The sequence below is a fragment of the Miniopterus natalensis genome, chromosome 4, assembly GCF_054644295.1.
Source record: "Miniopterus natalensis isolate mMinNat1 chromosome 4, mMinNat1.hap1, whole genome shotgun sequence".
NCBI lineage: Eukaryota > Metazoa > Chordata > Mammalia > Chiroptera > Miniopteridae > Miniopterus > Miniopterus natalensis.
Genome location: NC_142084.1, coordinates 77835663 through 77847540, shown reverse-complemented (window position 1 = coordinate 77847540; position 11878 = coordinate 77835663). Strand labels below are relative to the sequence as shown.

General features: G+C 45.0%; 1 non-coding gene and 1 pseudogene across 1 annotated transcript; both read left to right on the top strand.

Annotated features, from left to right (window-relative positions):
- Positions 1–224: 224 nt before the first annotated feature.
- On the top strand, positions 225–9806 carry LOC148093382 (ras-related protein Rab-11A pseudogene; annotated as a pseudogene).
- LOC148093383 (U6 spliceosomal RNA) lies at positions 2728–2831 on the top strand. Its single transcript, XR_015714522.1, has one exon. It is a non-coding gene; the product is annotated as a U6 spliceosomal RNA (small nuclear RNA).
- Positions 9807–11878: the final 2072 nt, after the last annotated feature.

Below are 11878 nucleotides of genomic sequence, written 5' to 3'. Positions count from 1 at the left end.
GTCAGAGACAGAGGACAAATCAGAGAGAAAGAAAAATAACAGGGTTAGAGAGGAATGGATCTGAGAGAAGAAATGGCTCGGACATGGGGCAGGGAAAGCGGGAAAGGAGGGGAGGGGCGGGAGGAGACCCCCGAGTCCAGGTGGCTGAGGGGCACCAGAGGGAAGGCAGAAGACCAGGAGGCAAGGGAAAGGGTGCGGGCCTGGTCTGTGCAGAAGAACCGGAGATGGCGGTGGGGACACGGGGCAGGCACGAGAAAGGCTTCTGCTTTGCCTCCACCGAGAGACGAGAGACGGGGATGGAGGGAGAGGAAGGAGACTCAAGACAAAGGTGTTGAAGACGCCGGAAAGGGGGACCGGAGGTGGGAGGGGACGCGCAGGTCGCAGGCAGGAGAGCAGCAGGTGGCACGGGGACGTGAGGCAAACGGGAAGAGAGAAGGGACTCTGGGCGATGGAGGGAGGGAAAGAGGCGCTGGAGAGAGAGTGGACATGGACGGAGAGCACCTGCAGCCGCCGGGCGCCAAGAGGGCGAGGGGGCAGAGGGGCCCGTGGGAGGGGGCAGGTGGGCAGGCCGCCAGGGGGAGGGAGGCTGAGGCCCGGCAGGACAGAAGAGAGGGTGAACAGGTTACTCAGAGGGAAAGATACCATTTTAGACCCACTCACTTGGCGAAAATAAAGAAATTGGGCCACACAAGTGTTGGAGAAGATGGGGGTCAATAAGAATCACAGATATTACTGGGGAGAGTGTCAACTGGTACAATCATTTGGAAAACCAGCCTCATGTAAAACTGACCATTTTATAAAGTTCAAAGCATCTCAAAATGATGTACTGTTTAGGCTTAAACGCCTATCTAGTAGAACCAAAGTAGTCTCTCCCCCCCCACCCCCCTTATCCAAGGTCCCCAGCAGATACCTGAAACCACAGATTGTACCAAATCCTATATATACTATGTTTTTATTTCTGGGATTTTCCATTTAATATTTTTGTACTGCAGTTGACCACAGGTAACTGAGACCACGGAAAGCAAAACCATGGATAAGGGGGTACTACTGTATTTCTTTAATAAAATATAAACAAAAAATTCAGAAGACTGATATATTACCTTTGATCTGGGGAAGCAGGGCAATAGGATTCAGGTAGATATAAATTACTGTCACTGTTCTAGTTTTTGAAGTTGTGAGGTGTGGTGACAGATATATTATTAATAAATATAATTTAAAAGGGATATGCAGTCAAGAACCATATGACTTTACTCACGTGGGATATAAAACTGAAAGCAACAAATGAACAAATAAGACAAACAAAAACTCATAGACACAACAGTATGGTGGTTACCAGAGGGAAAGGGGGGTGAGGGGTTAGTGAAGGGTAGAGGGGGTCGAGTGGATGGACAGAAGGAGACTTGACGTTGGGTGGTGGACACAATGCAATATACAGATGTTAGAATTGTACACTTGAAACCTATATAATTTTATTAACCAATGTCACCACAATATAATTTTTAAAAAAAATTTAAAGGGGATATGCAAAAAGACAACATGCAACACAGGAGAAAGTATTTACTAGCCATGTATCTGAAAAGGGCCTAGTATCCAGAATATATAAAGAACTCTTACAATTCAACAACAACAAAAACACATCAAAAGATAGGCGAAGGACTTGAATTGACATTTCTCCAAAGATGTATAAACAGCTAACAAGCACATGAAAAGATGTTCAGCAAATCAAATGATGTTCAATGTAAATCAAAACTGTAAGATACCACTTTACATCCATAAGGATGGATATAGCAAAAAATAGCAAGTGTTGAAGATGTGGAAAAATTATAACAACCCTCGAAACATTGTTGGGAATGTAAAATGGTTAATCATTGTGGAACACAATTCAGCAGCTCCTCAAAAAGTTAAAGTTACATATGACCCAGTTGAAAACAGGGCCTCAAACAAAATCTTGTATACAAATATTCACAGCAGCACTGTTCGCAACAGCCAAAAGGTGGAAACCATGCAAACATCCATCAGGTGAGCGGGTAAATTGTGGTCCAGCCACACAATGGAGTAGTATTCAGCCATAAAAAAGCAATACAGCCCTGGCCAGGTGACTCAGTTGGCTGGAACATCGTCCCGCACACCTAAATTCTGCAGGTTTGATCCCCAGTCAGAGTGTGTATGGGAGGCAACCAATCGATGTTTCTCTCTCTCTTCTCTTTCCTCCCGGCCCCCCTCCTCTCTATTTAAAAAAACAAAACAAACGTCATTGGGTGAGGAGTTTTTTTTAAATACACATGTGAAAACATGAATGAACCTCTAGAGCATTATACTAGGTGAAAGAAGCCAGAAAAAAGGTGACACCTTTTATGATTCCTTTTATGTGAAATACCCAGAATAGCTAAACCTATAATAATAGACTGCAGATTGGCAGCTGCCAGGGTCGGGGGTGGTTGAGGAAGAAAGGAATAACTGTTTAATGGGTAGAGATATTTTCTGGAGTGAGCCTTAAGAAAGAACTCCCACCTGACCAGCTTGGTTCAGTAGTTGAGCCACAACCAATGAACCAGGAGGTCATGGGCTCCGCTTGCGGGCTTGAGTTTCCAGTTTCGGGCACGATCCCCAGTAGGGGGGTGTGCAGGAGGCAGCCGATCAGTGACTCTCATCATTAATGTTTCTCTCTCCCCCTCTCCCTCCCTCTGTCTGAAATCAATAAAAACTTTTTTTAAAAAAAGAACTCCCATGCTCATTTTGGCAGCACATATGATAAAATTGGGATACAGAGAAGACTGGTGTGGTCCCTGCACAAGGATGACGTGGAAATTCATAAAGCATTCCATTAAAAAAAACACCCACAACACCAATTCCCAAATATCAGTAAGAAAAAGAGCCACCCAAAAGTAAAGGGACAAACAGGATATGAACAGGCAAGTCACAGGAGTGTGTGGATCCTAAGAAAAGACATACCTAAAAAGGGCAGTTGGTCCCTTTATCAACAATAAAGGGACCAACTCTATAGTGCCAATAAAGGGCACTAACCCCGGCCAGCTCAGTGGCTAGAGCATCCACTGCACACCAAAGGGTCAGGGGTTCAGTTCCCAGTCAAGGACAGGTATCTGGGTTGTAGGTTTGGTCTGCACCCTGCACCTGCAACCAATCGATGTCTCTCACATCGATGTTTCTCTCTCCCCTCTCCTCTTCCACTCTAAAACAATAATCAATGGAAAAAATATCCTCTGGTGAGGGTTAACAACAGGAGACTGGGGGAGGAGGAGGGAGAGGGGGAGCTGGGCTCCTCTCCCGGGGGGCTTGCTGACCACCCCTCTTCCCATTCCCTCCTGGGGCTGCTGCTCCCTTCTTCGGTTTTCAGCCTAGGCCTGCTTTTTCTTCCTCTCTCAAAGCCATCCATTAATTTAAAATCTATAAAATGGCATGTCTTTTTTTTGTTGTTTCTTTATTTTTGAAAGTATTACAGATGTCCCCTTTTAACCCCCATTGGTTCCCTCCACCCCCTAAAATGGCAAGTCTTTAGGCAGTAGATTCCAAGAGGGGAAGATGGAGTTTAGCGACACAATATAGGTTAGGATGGCAACCAAATAATGACAAAAACTGTATAAAATCGATACTTTTTTTGAAACTCCTTTGGCTCCTGGAAATGACAGTGGTTGTGAAGGGGTTGGGGAGCTGGCCTGGGGGCTCTAGCAAAGGCGGGAACTGTCTCATGCTAACCCCTACTCCTCCCCCACCCCCAATAAAACTGGGCCCGTTAAGCAGCTGCTCTAAACTGACCCTGGCAAAGCTGATCTTCTTTAATCAACCTTTCTTTCCCTTTCTTTCCCTTTCTTTCTCTCATCTCCCCCCTAGAAGAAAAAAAAAAATGTTTTTAAAGACATTCAGTGGCTAGCTGGGCTATTTAAAACAAAAAAGACAGAGCCTAGCAGCCACTCCTACACAAGCTCTCACACAGGCTGCTCCAGAGAAAAGCCCGCACTGAGCCGCCGCGGGCACTGCGGTCCTGCGGCTGCGCCAGCCTTTATAAAGGACTTCCTGGAATCCTATTCAGCCAATAGGACTGAAGCTGTCCCCAACCAATCTGAGCTGGGCAGCTACACCCCCCCCCCCCCAGCTTCTTCTGCAACCAGGGTGACTCCATTCAAACCAATCAGGGCAGTGCTTTTTGGACCAATCAAACTTCTAGGATTTGGAGTTCTCATTTGCATGAAGATGGACCAATCAGGGACCGGGGTAGGGACTTCTGTCTATATAAGCCGGTCCCCTGGGGCTCAGTGAGTCCGTTTTCGCCGTCTGCTGAGCGCCGTGTTTCGGTGACTGAGCTGAAGCAGTGACGCATGCAGCAGAGCCGACCAGTGCCGGCCAGCGCAGAGGGACACTACTGATCATACCAGTGAGGGACAGGGAAGGCACATGTAACCAGACAGGGGCCTGCCCCCAGGGCTAGCTGGCCCCAGGTCTGCCTCACAGCTGTGCTGTATCACATTTGAGCAGTTTTACACTGAATAGTTTTCTTCACTGCACTCGAAATTGGGGATTCCCGTTGGAGCTGAATTGGCCAACAGGTTGATAGTGGAGTTTTAAAAATATGGTTCAATACAATGGAATTAATAAGTCTTAAAAAGGAAGGAAAATCTGACACATGCAATGACTTAAATTTTGAGGACATTATGCTAAATGAAATAAGCCAGACACAAAAAGACAAACATTGTGTGATTCTACTTAATAAGGTCCCTAGAGGACTCAACTTTGTAGAGGCAGAAAATAGAAGTGGGGGTTGCATAACATCATGAATGTGCTAAATGCCACTGAATTGTTCATTTAAAATGGTTAATTTTCTGTTATGTGAATTTCATTTTAAAAAATACAGTGTAATAATAGCATTGCACACCTATGAGAATAAAATTACAAAGACTCGTCACAGCAGGTGATGTCAGGATATGAGGGAATGAGAACATATACGTTGGTGGGCGAGGGAAAGAGTAAGCCACTTTGGAAAACACTCTGAAATTCTTTTTAAATTAAATACATACTTCCCATATGAGGCAACCATTCCACTTCTTGGAATTTACCTAAAAGAAAGAAAAGCACATGAATAGACTTATACATAAATGTTCATAGCAGCTCTGTCTGTAATAATAAAAAATTGGAAATAATCCAAGTATCAACAGATGAATTGGGTAAATGAATTATGGGCTAGCTGTACAATGGGTTACATACAGCTCAACAATAAAAATGAGTTAACTTTTAAAACATGCAACAATATGGACATGTCTTAAAATAATTGTGTCAGGTAAAAACTGTCAGACAAAAAAGGGTATATACTACATGATTCTAGAAATGCAAATAGTCTATAGTGTCAGAAACCAATCAGTGGTTACCTGGGTAATGGGGGGAGGAGATGTCATAAAATGGGGAGTGAGGAAACTTTGGGGGAAGAACCTTGAAAACAGGAGCCCAGTGAGAGAAGCAAAACACAGACCACATAGTGTGTGATTCCATTTATGCAAACTGTCCAGAACAGGCAAATCTACAGAGGCAGGATGTGGATTAGTGGTTGTCAGGGGTGGGAGGACTGCTGATGGGGAGGGGTTTCCTCTGGGGAGATGAAGATGTCTTGGAAATAGACGGAGGTGGGAGTTGCACAACATTTCAGATGTACTAAATGCCAGTGAACTGTACACTCTAAAATGATTAATGGTTAATTTTATGTTATGTGAATTTTCCTTGATAAAAAAATGGAAGAATAGTGAGAGTTGGACAAAACACACACATATGCCCATCTACCCTCCTCCCCATCTTTAACACTACAGTCCCTGCATCACCCCACCCAACCCCCTCCAGGCCACCTTCTCTGGCCCACCAGAATTTCACCAGGTACTGGGACCTGCACCCACCTGGTCCACGTCCCTCCTAGTGGGCTCCCAAACACCCCTCCCTGAACCCTCCCTGGAGGTTCACTGGGCTTGCTGCACAGGACAGGATGGGTGGCTGGCAGTCAGAACAAGCCCTGCTTGTAGGAACAAAGAGCTGACACCCAGGCATACTGATGGGGTGGGGAGGTGGGGGGAATGGACTCTGTGACCGCCCTGGTATGCAGATGACAAAGCTGAGACTGAAAGAGCAAAGCTACCTGCCCAGGGTTCATCAGCTGGCTCATTGAATAGGAAGTCCCCCACCCAGGTCTGCCCCTTTGTGGCAGCTGGTCTGCAAGGATGGCCCCACAAACTGGGCCTCCCCAGTGTTCCAGCCCCCTCTACCCTCCTTCCCCATACAGACATCTGGGCTAACCTGGGATTCCACTGAACCACCAGAATGCAGCAGAAAGTGATGCCGGCTCCATTCCTGGAGGGCATGAGATTTAGAAGGTTCGGGGGCTTCAGCTCTGCACTCAGGGGAGCCTTGAGTTGCCAGAAAAGGTAAATGGCCATCCTGCTTACGTGGCCACATGGAAAGGTTATCTGGAAAGGCCACCTGGAAAGGGGGAGGCCCATTATCCCAGCCTTCCCCTCAAGGTACCAGGCATGACAGAAACATTTTGGATGGTAAGGTCAAGCTAGCCCAGCCCCCAATGGATAGCAGCCACCATCAGGTAGAACAAAAGAGCTAGTAGCCATACTAGCATAAAAACAGACACATAGATTAACAGGACAGAATAGAGGCCCAGAAATAAACCTACACCTGTATGGTCAATTGATTTATGACAAAGGAGACAAAAATATACAATGAGGTAAAGATAACCTCTTCAATAAATGGTGTCCAGTTTTCCATTTATTGTACATAGAAAAAAAGTACATAGAAAAAAAACTAGACCACTTTCTTACACTATATCCAAGACTAAACTCAAAATTGATTAAAAACTTAAATGTAAGACCCAAAATCATAAAACTCCTAAAAGAAAAGATAAACTGTAAAATCTCTGACACCACTCTTAGTAATATTTTTTTGGATATGTCTCTTTGGGCAAGGGAAACAAAAGAAAAAAGAAAACAAATGGGACTTACATCAAACTAAAAAGGATTTGCACAGCAAAGGAAACCATCCACAAAATGAAAGGCAATATACTGAATGGGAGACTATATTCACCAACGATACACCCAATAAAGGGTTAATATCCAAAATATATAAGGAACTCGTACAACTTAACACCAAAAAAACAAGCAATCTGATTTAAAAACGGGCAGAGGACCTGAGTAGTATTTCTCCAAAGAAGATATACAGATGGCCAATAGACATATGAAAAAGATGCTCAACATCACTAATCATCAGAGAGATGCAAATTAAAACCACAATGAGATATCACCTCACACCTGTCAGAATGGCAACATCAGTAAATCAACAGACAACAAGTATTGTGAGGGTGTGGAGGAAAGGGAGCCCTCATGCACCGTTGGCAGGAATGCAAACTGGTGCAGCCCCTGTGGAAAACAGTATGGAGGGTCCTCAAAAAGTTAAAAATAGAACTACCATATGACCCAGCAATCCTACTTCTGGGTATTTATCTTAAGAAGACGAAAACACTAATTTGAAAGATATGTGAACCCCTATGTTAATTGCAGTATTATTTACAATAGCCAACATATCATATGGAAGCAACCTAGGTGTCCATTGATAGATGAGTGGATAAAAAGACTGGTGTGTGTGTATATATATTAATTAGCCATAGAAAGGAATGAAACTTTGCCATTTGCAACAACATGGATGGACCTAGAGGTTATTATACTCAGTGAAATAAGGCAGAGAAAGACAAATTCCATATGACTTCTCTTATATGTGGAATCTAAAAAACAAAATAAATGAACAAACAAAATAGAAACAAACTCATAGATACAGAGAACAAACTGTGGGCTGACAGATGGGAAAGGGGTTGGGGAATGGGTGAAAAAGGTGAAAGAGATTACAAAATACAAACCACAGTTATAAAACAGTAACAGGGATGTAAGTACAGCATAGGGAATATAGTCAATTGTATGGTGTCAGGTGGGTACCAGACTTATGGGGGGATCACGTTGTAATATATATAAGTGTCTGACCACTATTCTGCACACCAAAAACTAATATAATATCAAATGTCAACTGTAATTGAAAATTTTTTAAAACTTGAAAAAATAAAATCATAGTAACATTAAAAAAGGGGGTGGGCCTGCAGTGACACCCTCTAGTCCCACCAATACCACTGCTGCTCCCACCCCTTCATTCCTCTGCCAGGCAATGGGCATCCTTGAGATGAGTAGGACTGTCTCTTCAAAATTGCCCTTACCAGAGATTCTAGTGTTGGAAAGAGTAATCTCCTGTCTCAATTTACTTGAAATGAGTTTAATCTTAAAAGAAGAGCACCATTGGAGTAAAGTTTGCAACACAAGTATCCAGGTTGATAGGAAAACAATAAAGGCACAAATAAGGTGCCTTATTGGTTTATAACATTGCTAAACATCTCACATATGAAAATGTAGAGTGATGGCTGAAAGTGTAGCCGGATAGTAAGAAGCTAGGAAAATCCCTGGGCAGGTGGAATGGGGAAACTGAGACAAGAAAATTAAACAAGACCAAACAGTTTGGGCAGCTTGCAGCCAGCTTGTGAACTGCAAGACCTTATCTCCCTCAACCACGGACACTTGAGAGCAAATGGTTTATACTCTCCTCCCTAACCAGAAAATACATAGTTTAAATCACCCTGGCCTGGGGAAAATAGTGACTAAAGACCCAATTAATGCTGTTTGTGGTAGCTCAACTCAAGGACAAATGAAGTTGGGGAACAAATAACAAAAACCCCATTAAAGCCAGACAGACCTAAGATAAAAGTAAAAAGACCAAAGAATAATCCCAAAGAATAATCCCCTTATACACTCATTTTAATGCCTCAGCATACAAAGAATGCACCTGGAAAACTGATGAATATTCTACTGCAACCCTCCCCTAAGAGTCTCCCTGCAGGAAAAAAGGCCTTCAGGACAAAGACCCAAGGCAGCTCGCTCTAGAGTACACACGTCCCTTCCTGGGCATGAACCTTCTATTTCTAAGGTCCCCACAAGGCTTGCAGCCAGGGGAGCAGTGGGCGGTGGCAGCTCGACCCAGGCTCAGCCCCTGCTCCTGTCTCCAAGGCCTCCTCTTTCTCTGCCTTCCCAGGGAGCTAAAGCAGCCCTTCCAGGCTCACTTCTCACACTGTGCCCTTCACTTCCCAGTGAGCTAACAGCAGCAGCCACACCTTGGCTCACTTCTTTCCTAGAACTTTCTAGAGAGCCAAAGCAGAGCACCGCCTAGGCTCTCCCATCTTGTTTCTTCTATCCTAATTTCTTCCTCTGTTTCATTGTCCCCCGCATTCGTAAATATATTCTCAACCCGATCTGGACGCGTGTTGTGAAATCTTTCCTACAAGAAGTCAAGGACCCACGCACTACAGGCTGGCCTGAGGCAGACCTGCCCGGTCCTGTAACAAAAGAACTGAGAGGTCATGCCAATAGTAACATTACTGCCATGCCCATGGGCAATAAGGGTGATTTGCGTCATCTCAGGGCAGTTCCTACACATAAAGCAAAAACTTTTGCAGAAAAGAATGGTTGGTCACTCACTGAGATATCAGCTCTAGACTCTACAAATATAGAAGCTGCTTTTCAAACAGTTCTGCAGAGATATACCACGTTGTTTCCCAGAAGCAAATGTTAAAAAGATGTGAAAATGACATTTCTCCAAGCAACGATGTGGCTGCTGTTCATGTTCCACCAACCACTAAAAACAGGACAAAGGTGCGGTGCTGTCAGAACATACAAGGCATTTCTCTTCTCCCACAGAGAATTTACATATATTTGTAATTCTTGTGGTCACTTCTATGTTTTATTACTTCCTCATAATTAACAAGCTTTCCATGTTTTAAATCTTTGGATTTCAGCTTTATAAAATCATCCATTTGTCCCAAATGACTGCAGCTTTTTTCCATGCTATGGCTTCACTAGCCTTAGTTTAATAAACTGAATGGTTGGATTTCTCAAAAAGAAAAAAACACAGGGGAGCAGCCAGCTCAGTGAACTCAGAACCATGAGAATATATCATCGGTTGTTGGGAGCTCCTGTTGGGTGTGTGGTGATTGGCTTTCCTGATAACTGAGAACCCAAGTGACACCCCAGAAAGGTCCAAATCCTAGGCCTCTGCTTAGACAGCATGTGACACCTGCAGCTGGCCTCATAGCCCCTGGCGCACTGCAGCTGACATGCCTGAGCAAAGGAGAAAAACCAAAAAAAAACCTAAAAACAAGAAAACCCTGCTCTTGGCCCTGGCTGGGTCGCTCAGTTGGTTAGAGCATTGTCCTGATACATCCAGGTTTCAGGTTCGATCTCCAGTCAGGGCACATAAAAGAACTGACCAATGAATGCATAACTAAGCAGAACAACAAATCTGTGTTTCTCTCTCTCCCTTACACTCTCTGTCTAATCAATTAATTAAAAAAAGAAAAAGAAACAAAGGAAAAAAGAAAAAGGAAACTCTGTTCTCTGGGATAACTCCTTCCTGTCAACTGTTAGAAGCCCACCATGGTTCCCTCTCTTTGGCAGGATGTCTTGGCCAGCTCAGAGTACACCCAGACAGTGCAGAGGCCTTGTACCCCAGAAGGCAGGGCACCCTCTGCTCCACTGTCAGTCAAGGGCCCCCTATCCTGGTTGCAGCCCACCTCCCAAGCCTCAACTCCCTCTGCCCACTGAGGGCTCAGCTTCCAACACACTGCCTGAGGCCCAGACTCCAAAGCCCTCCTCAACCACCTTCCCCCATGGGGAGCAGGGTCCCAAAACTGAACTTTACCTCCTCCAGGAAGCCCTCCTATTGCACCCGCCTGCTCTATCCCCTCCCAGCATCTTATATTAGGGGCCAGCTCCCTGCCAGCCAGACTTGGGAGCCCCAAGACCTTGTGTAGGACCCTGCATGAGACCCTTGGTGTCTTCCAGCGCTGGGCTGCATGGGGCAAGTTGATGGCAAATATCCAGTTCACCTCCAAGGATGTTAGTGAGGTCACTGTCCCAAAGGAGGCTATCCAGGCCCTGGGCACCCCATTCAGTAATGAGGAAACAGGTCAGAGAAGAGCCTTGCCCTCATCGCCCAGCAATTAGGGGGTATATTAATTATATTTTCTGTATTCTTGATGCTCTAGCAGCTGGGGTCTCCCTAACCAGGGAGGGACTGTTCCTTGGGGTTAGCTAGTTCCTGGAGATAGCAAACAACTCACCTTTAACATGCAAACCAACCAATCCAGAGCCACTATTGCCCTGCCAGGTGCCAACTAGGGACAGTATAGTGTAAGTGCTTAACAATAAGCTTTTTGGTTGCTGAGGCATCCATTTCAAAAGACATCCATCTTGAATAAACACTATGCCAGTCTTATGACACAGCTATTAGCAAGACAACCCAGATAAGGAATCAGGCTACTCCCATACACAAAAGACCCTCTTTCAGAAAGCCCTGGGTGACCTAGATAACTGACCACTCAAGTGACCTTGCTTCTCCCTTCCTGCATCCTAATTCCTGCTCTTATGCTTTGAATTCACCAACAGAGAATCCAGGCAACCCTAGATGACTCATCTTCAGTCCCTAAGGCAGAGCCCCAGGTCTGTGCACTCCTCCACCACCACCACCACCCCCATCACACTATGTGGCCCTGAGCCTGACATGTAAGCTTCAGGACCTGTGAGTAATAAATCTTGTTCCACCAAGTTCCCTGGCGGTTGCTGCTAAGGTGCATCCTGGGATCATACTAAGAACCACAAGGGCTGGTCCAGCCATAGCACTGGCTCTGGTTGGGGAGATGTCTGTGGAGGCAGAACGAGCAATAAAAGACCCAGGTGAGTGTCTCAGGTGCTCCTAGCTGAGTGCATCACTGTCAACAGGTTGACACACAACA